Raw genomic sequence first — 11,981 nt, forward strand, 5'->3', positions numbered from 1 at the left:
TCAAATACCGAATTTGTTACTTTATGCAGAGACGGACCGTTCATATGTTTAGAAGAAAAGATAATGAATGCTCGAGGTTACGCCTATGCAGCCATGGAAAACCAATTAAACCGACTATCTTATGAATATAATAGATCATATAACTAAGAAATCTATTTCACAGGTATGTCTGTACAGTTTTTATTTTTATTTTTATTTTTAACCTTTTGATAATAAACGCTAATTTGTTCGCTAAAAAGTATTAAATTGGTATTAAATAAAATTAGGTTTGGCGACCGAAATTATTGATATCATTCAAAAATTTATTACATCACTGCGAAATTTAACGTTTATTCTTAAGGTATAAATATCTTTAATCAATCAACCCAAAATATTTCAAAAATTCGTCATGAGTTAAATTAGGTCTTGGAACCGAAATTACTTTACCGAAAAGAGGGGCGCATATTTTTGATAATATTTGATTGATTAAAGTGGGATAAAAAGACAAAAAGATTTTTAATTTTATTTTTACCATGTTTTTAAAATTAATATTTAAATCTTAAATTAATATTGTAAACTTTGTAAAAACAATATATTTAAAATTGTACATATTTGAAAAATTAATATAAGTTTGATATGAATTTATGAATTTTTAAATTAAGTTTGGTGTGAATTTTTAATTTTTAAAATATGAAATTTTAATTTTATGCATTTCAAATTTTAAGTTTGGTGTGAATTTTTAATTTTTAATTTTGAATTTTATATTTAAGTTGTGTAAATTTAAAAACAAAAATTTACTTTATCTCATTAAGTTAAGAATATGATTTTTAAAATTCGTCGTAAGTTGAAGACTAGGTCTTTGAACCGAAATTGCTTTACCCGAGGGAGGGACGAGAACTTTTATTATCATTATTTTTAATCTTATTGAATTAAAGTATGCCAAAAACATTGAAAAAACCCAAAAATCTTAGCTTTTAAAACAATCGCTACAAAAAGACAAATTTTAAAATTTTGTCGAAGGACGGACTAGGACATCGATCCGAAACGACCTCGTCCTAAATAACAAGGGAAACAAAATTTTAAAATTAATTACTAAATTGTTTTAATAAGTTAAAGATTATAAAAAAAAAAAAAAAAAATTACCAAACTCCGCGAGTCGCGGAGTTTGGGGTAAATCTCCGCGAGTCGCGGAGGGACCAAAAATCAGAAAAAAAAATAAAAGAGCTGAACGATCAGTTCACTCTCCCACACTCAAAAACACTGCAAAATAACAGTGAAAAACCCACGAAAATACACCCAAAAACACCCCAAAAATCTCAATTTTTAACCGTTAATCACCAAATCTTTTGCTTAAATCATGTTGAGAAGGATGATATCTAAGAATTACTCAAGAAAAACGGTAAATTTCTACACCTAAACACCATTTAATTCGAAATTAGGTGTTCTTGAGCTATTTTTTCCCCAATTTGATTTTGATGCTTTTTAGTGTAATTAGACTTAAATTGTTTATGTATTATGCTTGTATAACCTAGATTGATGCTGTTTAACATGATTAGAAGCCTTAAACTTCAAATTTTGAATAATCTAGGGTTTGTGTTCTTGAGCAATTTGGGGCTTTTTGATATAAACAGGTTATGGCCGATTTTTGTCATGAATTGTTGCTAAATTGAGTAGTGTAACATGTCTAGGTAGTTAAATGATCCAAACTTTGAGCCTAAACATGATTTTGAGAATTAAAGTGGACTTTTTCAAGTCCAAAATTCATGAACTTGATTTTTGAAAGATAATGCCATTTGAGACTTGTTTAATTGCTAGTAATGATTATTTTGACATGTTATTTGAGTTGAATGCTTATGAACTTGGCGAAAATTTTCGTATATGCTTATTTGAAAAAGTGTAGATTTGATAAAAATGTGAAAATGAGCTTAAGTTTGATATAAATTGATAATGTCATTGTAGTTATTTTGATTGATGATTTTGCTGACACTAATGCATATTTGGATGCACAAAATTTGTGTTTGATGTGTTTTGCAGAATGAAAGGGGTGAATCTTCATCCCAAGCCCGCCATGCTCATGCTGAGAATTTGGAACAACAGGAGGTAGATAACTACTACAAGCAGGATGTACCTCATCCAGTCATGACCTTTTCCGATATGCATTTGGAAGAATTGCACCCGAACCTGAGATTTGACAGACTTTGGATAGATTATCCAAAATATCAACGGGGTTTGCATACTCTTCACTCTAAGGTTGTTGAGGTACCGAGGGTCATAGAATGGGGACCCTTGGAAGCTGTAGAATTGGCCGGGCCAATTAGGGAATTACTAGTACAGAGGTATGGTAATTCTTCTTTTAATGACTGGATATGTTTATTCACCATACGCAGACCTGTATATAAAGTATGGTGTGAAGAGTTGTTATGTAGTATAGAGTTGAATGATCGGGTAGCTAGTTTAACCGATCGTTCTTTTATTAGATTTTTGTTAGGCGGTTCGATGCGCCACATGTCTTTACTGGACATGGCTCAGGCTTTACGTATATATACGCCTGAGGAATTAGCGTCTGCCGATTGTAGAGGATTGATACTAAACGGTAGAAAGATAGATGAGAATTTTGATACACACGGTGTGTGGAGTCAAATGACAAGCCATCACCGTTTCAAAGGGGGAAACTACTCTTATTTGGATATAGATAGAGCCGAATTAAGAGTAATACATAGGTTTTTAGCTAATTCGATTACACAAAGGGGTAAAAACAAAGAAAAGGTAAATGAACAAGATTTGTTTTACCATATGTGTATTCGAGACCCACAGAGCGCTGTAAGTATACCATATTGTGTGGGTTATTATTTATCAGCTATGGTTCGGGGGATGCGACCACATAGCATAATAGGAGGTGGTATTTTTATTACTTTGATTGGTGAATATCTCGGTGTGGATATAAGTCGGGGGGATTATTACTAGAAGAGCCGGAACCCCGCGACACTATAGGTTTAAATGTATACCATGGTGCGAAAGTTTTGAAGCGGCGAAATAACGCCGCAGTACGATACCATGGTAGACATCCACAGGTGGAGAGAAACCAGGAGCAAGGTAATGTAGGAGGGGGGAATGAGATGCAAGAAATGCATAGGTTTATAGCTTCTCAGGAATACGAAAATGCTAGACAGAGAGCATTTGAAGATTGGCAAGTTCATCAGAACCAGATCATAGCGCATTGCCAACATATAGGTAGAAACTATATTCCTACACCGAAACCCGTCTTCCCTCCTTGGTCGATAGAGATGCAGCCACCATATCCTACGTATGACCCTACCGAAGCATTCTATAGCACTTATGGTTATGCCTGGAACCCCTATTGGTACCAATATCATCCTTAGTTTACTTTTTATTTTTTTTTATTTTGTAATTTGTAATTATTGATACATTTAATATTTTTGTTATTATTGTAATCATTTTTATAATTATCTAACTTTTATTCTTAGATTTTAATAATTTTTGAATGTGGGGTAATATACCAAACTTCAAAAATATGTATATATGTTTGCAGTTTATCTTATGTACACAACAGTGTAAAACAACGCATTTTCAAAGACTGGCATTAAGTTCAGCAAAAGCAACTAATTTTGACGACAAGATGCAAAATATATGTGAAATAACAACAAGACGGAATGAACAAATGATGTGCACCATTTATCATTCAGCAAACAAACGCCAATATATTTGGAAACTATGGTAAAAATTTAATCATTTTCACAAAAATCACCCTCAATAATTTAAATTGTTACTGATTTCTTGCAAATGAGGGCATTGCAAGATCTTAAGTGTGGGAAGGGGTTAAATTCTTTCGGATTTTAAAATTTTTATATTAAACACTTGGTTACCATTAAAAATACTAGTAAAGCAGTAGTTGTATTAGAATCTAGTGCTCTCTGATAAAAAAGAACAGCCCTAGTCTTATATACTGACTACCCAATTCTAGTAAAATTTTTCAAAATTTTCAATTAAATGAATTCAAAATCATGTTTATACATATTTATGAACGATAAAACTAGGTTTTAACACCAAAATTATTGTTACCTCGGAAAGGACATAAATTGAGAAACAAACTAAAAGGTTAAAATTCATTTAAAATGGAATAGAGGACGATAAAAAGGAAAATAAAAGCCAAGTGTGGGAAAATTTACCAAGTTATTTTAAACATATGTCACATATATCTGTAACAAATAACTGAAAATACTTTTGCTTTGGACTAAACTAAACTGTTTTACCCAATGAAAGAAAAGAAGAGATGGATCTACACGATGAATCAATTCCATCATTAAAAGGAAGTAAAGTCTTCCGAAAAAGAAACGCACTTCTTGATTTAGGTCATGAAGTTGTCGTCCAGACCAGCTGTAGGTTGACGAAAAATCTAGAAAAGTCATCACTAAAATCAGCAGGAAATCCACGGACCTCAGCATTAAACAGGGTCGCCAAGTGGTCAGATTTATCCTAACCATGAGAAGGATTTATCTCGTACAATGGGGAGGCACCGTGCAAATTAGCTTGATAAGACTAATGAATCAGATCCCCAGAAAGGATAATCTCCTTTAAAGATCAAAAATCAGCTTTTAAGACTGATATTACTCAATCCTAGAGATTGACCTTAAAGATTGAGAATTCAAACTCATGGAATTCAATGATATCTAAACTCGAGCTTAAACGAGAAAATATTTTGATCAAAATTATAAACCGATTTGTTTTCTGAAAACCCTATTTTCAATGCACGTAAAATCCTAGGAATTCACCTGGAATTCATTAGGTCACCTGAACTAAATCGGGTGTCAACCGTAAGAACGGTGGTTGCATAGCATGGTCAAAGACAGGACCTTGTGCCAGACCGAAAAATTATAAGGGTGAGCTTTACTATTGCTCCTACCAAGGATAGTAATTGCGTCCGACACGTTATAGACCATAATCAAAAGCATGTCACGGGACATTGCCTTAACAGTTGCTTGTTCAACGCTTTCCTTTACAACCGGACGGTAGTTTGCCGAAAGGTAATATACGGAACAAGTAAACTGGACGTGTTGCTTTCCAAATACAAGGTTAGCAAGTGGGTGACACAAAACCGCAAGTTTTGAGCTAAAATTTTCAAATCTGAAACCCACCAAACCCACAAAAATATTTTGCAAACACCGGTAAAGGGTTATCCCGGAAAACTTATCTAGGGTAAAAACTAGATTTTCAAAAGATCAAATGTTTTCATAAAGATCCAATTTCCTTAATGGATCTAAATTTTTATAGTCATGTGGGACTGTAAACCATATCGTTACTACCATTGTTTATACCACCGTATAGAAATCACTGATGTACAAAGTGTGAAGAATAAAGAAGTGATTCTAGTATTTCAAGACAATATTGCTTGAGGACAAGCAACGCTCAAGTGTGGGAATATTTGATAATGCTAAAAACGAACATATATTTCATAGCATTATTCCTCAAGAAAGACAAGCTTTTAGTTGCAATTGTTCTATTTACAAGTGATATTCGTTTAAATAATAAAAGGTGAAGACAAAAGACAGATTCGACGATTTGAAGACGCAAACGACCAAAAAGCTCAAAAGTACAAAAGACAATCAAAAAGGTTCCAATTATTGATAAGAAACGTCTCGAAATTACAAAAGTACAAGATTCAAAACGCAAAGTACAAGATATTAAATTGTACGCGAGGACGTTCGAAAATCCGGAACCGGGACCAGAGTCAACTCTTAACGCTCGACGCAACGGACTAAAAATTACAAGTTAACTATGTATATAAATATAATATAATATATAATTAATTATATTAATTATATATATATTATATATATATTATTAAAACCGTCGGCAGCAAGAAACTCCAAAGGTGTGAGCTGTAAATACTATCTCCGCGACTCGCGGAGTTTGAAGGGTATTTTGCCGCGAGTCGCGGAGCCCCAAAAATCAACTCTGGCTATAAAGCCAACCGAATTCTGATCAAAATTCAATATCTTATTTCTCTATCTCTCTCAATATATACGATATATATATATATAATTTATATTTTAATTTTAATTTTAATTTTAAATCCTAATAATAAGGGTATGTTAGCGAATGTTGTAAGGGTGTAAGTCGAAATTCTGTCCGTGTAACGCTACGCTATTTTTAATCATTGTAAGTTATGTTCAACCTTTTTACATTAATGTCTCGTAGCTAAGTTATTATTATGCTTATTTAAAACGAAGTAATCATGATGTTGGGCTAATTACTAAAATTGGGTAATTGGGCTTTGTACCATAATTGGGGTTTGGACAAAAGAACGACACTTGTGGAAATTAGACTATGGGCTATTAATGGGCTTTATATTTGTTTAACTAAATGAAAGTTTGTTAATGTTAAAATAAATATTTACAATTGGGCGTCCCTATAAATTACCATATACACTCGATCGGACACGATGGGCGGGGTATTTATATGTACGAATAATCGTTCATTTAACCGGACACGGGAATGGATTAATAGCCACTAGAATAATTAAAACAGGGGTGAAATTACATTCAAGGGTAATTGGTGTAATTGTTAACAAAGTAGTAAAACCTTGGTTTACACGCAGTCGATAACCTGGTGTATTCATTAAACAAAGTATTAAAACCTTGTTACAATTCGAATCCCCAATTAGTTGGAATATTTAATTTCGGGTATAAGAATAATTTGATGAGGACACTCGCACTTTATATTTATGACTGATGGACTGTTATGGACAAAAACCAGACGGACATATTAAATAATCCAGGACAAAGGACAATTAACCCATGGGCATAAAACTAAAATCAACACGTCAAACATCATGATTACGGAAGTTTAAATAAGCATAATTCTTTTATTTCATATTTAATTTCCTTTATTTTATATTTAATTGCACTTCTAATTATCGCACTTTTATTTATTGTTATTTAATCGCACTTTTAATTATCGTACTTTTTAATTATCGCAATTTTATTTTATCGCATTTTTATTATTCGCAATTTCATTATCGTTATTTACTTTACGCTTTAATTTTAAGTCTTGTAATTATTTTATATTTTACATTAGGTTTTAACTGCGACTAAAATCTTAAAATCGACAAACCGGTTATTAAACGGTAAAAACCCCCCTTTATAATAATAATATTACTTATATATATATTTGTATTTTTATAAAAGTAAACTAATATAGCGTTGAGCTTTGTTTAAAGATTTCCCTGTGGAACGAACCGGACTTACTAAAAACTACACTACTGTACGATTAGGTACACTGCCTATAAGTGTTGTAGCAAGGTTTAAGTATATCCATTCTATAAATAAATAAATATCTTGTGTAAAATTGTATCGTATTTAATAGTGTTTTCTGCTAAAATTAATAACTATTTTATATACACCTCGCTTTGACATCAGAGATTCATCTCACCTTGAGTCGGACATTCCTTATAACCCATGATTCACATTCTTTTCATCCTCACATAAATTTAAGAATATGGATGAATTCTAGATTTCCTCGCTCGTTGTACAAGGAAGTTCACTCTCGATGAAATATCACACCTTTCGTACGCATTCCTTTCGGGAATGTAATGAAAATTTACTTTGAAGACCATGATCCTCGTTATCTCCTTTGAGAGAATTGCCTTATATATCTATGTCACCGATGTGACTACTCCATATAGTTCTCCCTTCATTGTTACAACTATATTTTATTCGTCCCAGTTCGTCCCCTTGGGGAGCTCCTGTTCTTTTTGTTAAGAAGAAAGATGGTTCGTTTCGTTTGTGTATTGGTTATCGCAAGTTGAACAAGCTTATAGTTAAGAACCGTTACCCTCTTCCGAGAATTGATGATCTGTTCGATCAGCTTCAAGGTTCATCTATTTATTCTAAGATCGACCTTCATTCCGGATATCTTCAACTACGGGTTAAAGAATCTGATATTCCGAAAACTGCTTTTCGCACCCATTATGGTCACTTCGAATTCCTTGTTATGTTGTTCGGATTGACAAATGCACCTGCTGTGTTCATGGACCTCATAAATCGCGTGTGCAGACCCTATCTGGACAAATTCGTTATTGTTTTCATCAACCACATCCTTATTTATTCTAAGAGTGATGAAGAGCACGAAGAACGTTTGGAGTTAGTGCTTGATCTATTGAGAAAAGAAGAATTGTAAGCTAAGTTCTCTAAGTGTGCTTTCTGATTAAGAGAAGTTCAATTTCCTCGGACATATTGTTAGTAAACAGGGAATACAAGTTGATCCTGCTAAGATTGAGGCGATTGAAAAGTGGGAAATTCTGAAAAATCCTACTCAGATTCGCCAGTTTCTAGGATTAGCAGGCTATTATAGAAGGTTCATTCAAGATTTTTCACGAGTAGCGAAACCTCTGACTGCTTTAACGCATAAGGGGAAGAAGTATGAGTGGAAGAATGAACAAGAGACTACTTTCAGATTTTGAAGAAGAAGTTGACTACCGCTCCGATATTGTCACTACCTGAGGGTAATGATGATTTTGTTGTTTATTATAATGCTTCGAGTCAAGGCTTTGGTTGCATTTTTATGCAACGAAAGAAAGTTATTGCGCATGCGTCACGCCAGTTGAAGATTCATGAGCAGAATTATACAACCCATGATGTAGTGTTAGGAGCTGTTGTGTTTACACTTAAGATTTGGAGACATTATTTATATGGGGTCAAAAGTACAGTGTACACTGATCACAAGAGTCGTCAACATATTCTTGATCAAAAACAGCTATACGTGAAGCAGCGATGACGGGTTGAGACGTTGAATGATTATGATTTTAAACTTTTATATCATCCTGGAAAGGCCAATTTTGTGGCTGATGCTTTGAGTCGAAAGGAGAGAGTTGAACCTCGTAGGTTTAGGGCCTTGAATATGACCATTCGAACAAACCTCGCAAGGCAGATTCTTGCAGCTCAACAAGAAGCCTTGAGAGAGGAAAATTTTGTAACGGGAAGGTCCGAGGCTTAAGTAAACAGTTTGAGGTACGAACCGATGGCACTCGGTATTTTTGCGGGACGCCTTTGGGTTCCGAAGTTTGGTGATCTACGACAACTTGTTTTAGATAAGGCTCATAAGTCTAGGTACTCTATTCATCCTGGTTCAGGAAAGATGTATCATGATCTTAAGGAGCTGTATTGGTGGCCTAATTTGAAAGCTGATGTGGCTACGTATGTGGCTAAGTGTTTGACCTGTGCTAAGGTTAAAACTGAACATCAGAAACCGCCTGGACTTTTGGTGCAACCTGAGATTCCCGAGTGGAAGTAGGAAGGTATTACAATGGATTTTATTACGAAGTTACCAAGAGTTGTGGGTGGTTATGATACCATTTGGGTGATTGTTGACCGACTCGCTAAGTCAACTCATTCCTTGCCAATTAAGGAAACAGATTCGATAGAGAAGCTTACCCGTTTGTATTTGAAGGAGATTGTTTCTAGACATGGTGTTCCCGTATCTATTATTTCGGACCGAGACAGTCGATTTACATCGAGGTTTTGGAAGGTCATAGTGAAAGGACCATTCAAACGTTGGAAGACATGTTACGAGCATGAATCATTGATTTTGGTAAGGGTTGGGATAAGTACTTGCCACTAGCCGAATTTTCTTATAATAATAGTTATCATGGAAGTATTAAAGCCGCACCGTTTGAAACTCTGTATGGTAGAAAGTGTAGGTCTCCTGTCTGCTGGAATGAGGTTGGGGATGCTCAACTCACAGGTCCAGAAATTATTCATGAGACTACTGAGAAGATCGTACAGATTAAGGAAAGATTGAGAACCGCCAGAAGTCGGCAAAAGAGTTATGCCAATAAGGGAAGGAACGATATTGAATTTCAGGTCGGTGACCGTGTTATGTTAAAGGTTTCACCTTGGAAGGGTGTGATACGTTTTGGTAAAAGGGGAAAGTTGAGTCCTCATTTTGTTGGACCTTTTGAGATTATTGAGAGAGTTGGACCGGCGGCTTATCGTTTGAAGTTGCCACGAGAACTCAGTGCTGTTCACGATGTTTTTCATGTATCGAATTTGAAGAAGTGTTTGGCCTAGGCCGGTGAAACTATTCCTTTGGAGGAACTTCATGTTGATAAACAACTCCATTTTATTGAGGAACCTGTCGAAATTATGAACCGAGAGGTTAAGACTCTCAAGCAGAGCAAAATTCCTATTGTTCGAGTTCGATGGAACGCCAGACGCGGTCCCGAGTTCACTTGGGAGCATGAAGACTAGATGAGGCAGAAGTACCCGCATTTGTTCTCAGATGCTGAGTCAACCCCTGCACCTGCTTAAATTTCGGGACGAAATTTCCGTAACGGGAAGGTACTGTAACGACCCTACTTTTTCCGTTATCTTTTGCCGTTAATTATTTAATGACCGTTAATTGTTATTCGTGACACGTCATTTCTAAGACCTATATTATTATTTTTGTAATAATATATTAATTATTATGTGTTATATGAATATTTGTATTCATATTTCAAGTTATACGTTTCTACGTGTCGCAGATTTCTGTCCGGCGAATCTTTTCGGTTTTCAAACCAACGGTCAAGATTTTGGGATTTTTAAATCCAATTTATTTTAAATATGATATTTTGATGTCATATGATTATATATAGTGTTTATATATTATATTCGTCGCGTGTTTGTTATCTCTCCAAAAAATTAATCGCGTAGTAGCGTTTTCGCATTTCGGGCTTCGTTCGGGCGATCGGGCCACAAGTATTCTTCTTTTTAGCCAAAGTGGTCCATGAGGGGCCCACCCCTCTAAAAATTTCGGCCAAAACCCCCCTTATACCCCATTTTTATTTTATTTTTCAATTTTTTATTTCCATTTTATTCCTCATTTCTTTTCTAAACCTAAAACTAGCAAGTATCTTTTTCTCTCATCTTTCTTCCTCTCTCTTTTTCTTTTTGAGGCCGCCACATTCATCATCAATATCATCATCATTCTTCATCAATTATTGCTTGGATTTTAGGGCTTTTAACATCAACGCGTTCCTCTCGTTCTCCTCTACACGTTGCTATCTCTTGATTCTTGATTAGGGTATAAACCCTAACCCTAGCTTTTTGATTTTTCTTATATTTTACTGATTTTGTATGTTATATTGATAGTATGATAATTGTATGTTATTGTATGGTTGATTGGATGCGTAGAATTACTCGTTTGCATATGTTTTCGGTTTGATTTAATTGGGACAGCAGCTTTTTCGTGTGTTTCTGACTTTTTAACTGATATAAAAGTTAAAATAAAGTATATAAATGAGTTCTTCTCACAAGACATTAATTTTAGACTCCGGATTCATGTCGTTTCGATTCCCGGAGCCCTAGATATGCTTAATTTGATTTTTGGTAAAGATTGAAAGGTGTTATGGGAAAGAACAAGGTATGGTCCGACTTTTTGATCATCCTTGGTGTCTTTAGGGTGTGTCATTTGGTTAGGACTGATGGTTGGACGAATTTTCATGTTCGGGTCACCTAAATCCGAGCCACGGTTCACCCGTTGTGCCTAAATCACTGTTTTGAGTAAATTGAATTCCCAAGTGTTGTCATGGCTGATATCCACGACCTAGGGACTGTTCTTGGAGTGTTCTTGAGTACATAATTGTGTCGGGTGGTTTGAGTAGGCGGAGATGCATATGTGGCTCGCCCGAAACCGACACCCGGGGCTCAAGATACGACCCGATGAACTTTTAAACTTAAAACTTATGGTTAATGATTAAACTTATGTTAAAATGAATGGCTTTCATTATTAATAAATTACTTATGATAAAAGAAATAATTATTATTATTTAAGACTTATGATATAAATATTTATTATATCATTTAATTATTAATTATGATTTAATTAACATTTTAATTAAACTTATGATTAATAATACTTTTATTATTAAAGGAAAATACTTATGATAAGTATTAAATTTATTTTTGAGAAATTATTATAAGACTTATAACAAAGATTAAATAATT

Source organism: Rutidosis leptorrhynchoides, chromosome 7, assembly GCF_046630445.1.
Source record: "Rutidosis leptorrhynchoides isolate AG116_Rl617_1_P2 chromosome 7, CSIRO_AGI_Rlap_v1, whole genome shotgun sequence".
Classification (NCBI taxonomy): domain Eukaryota; kingdom Viridiplantae; phylum Streptophyta; class Magnoliopsida; order Asterales; family Asteraceae; genus Rutidosis; species Rutidosis leptorrhynchoides.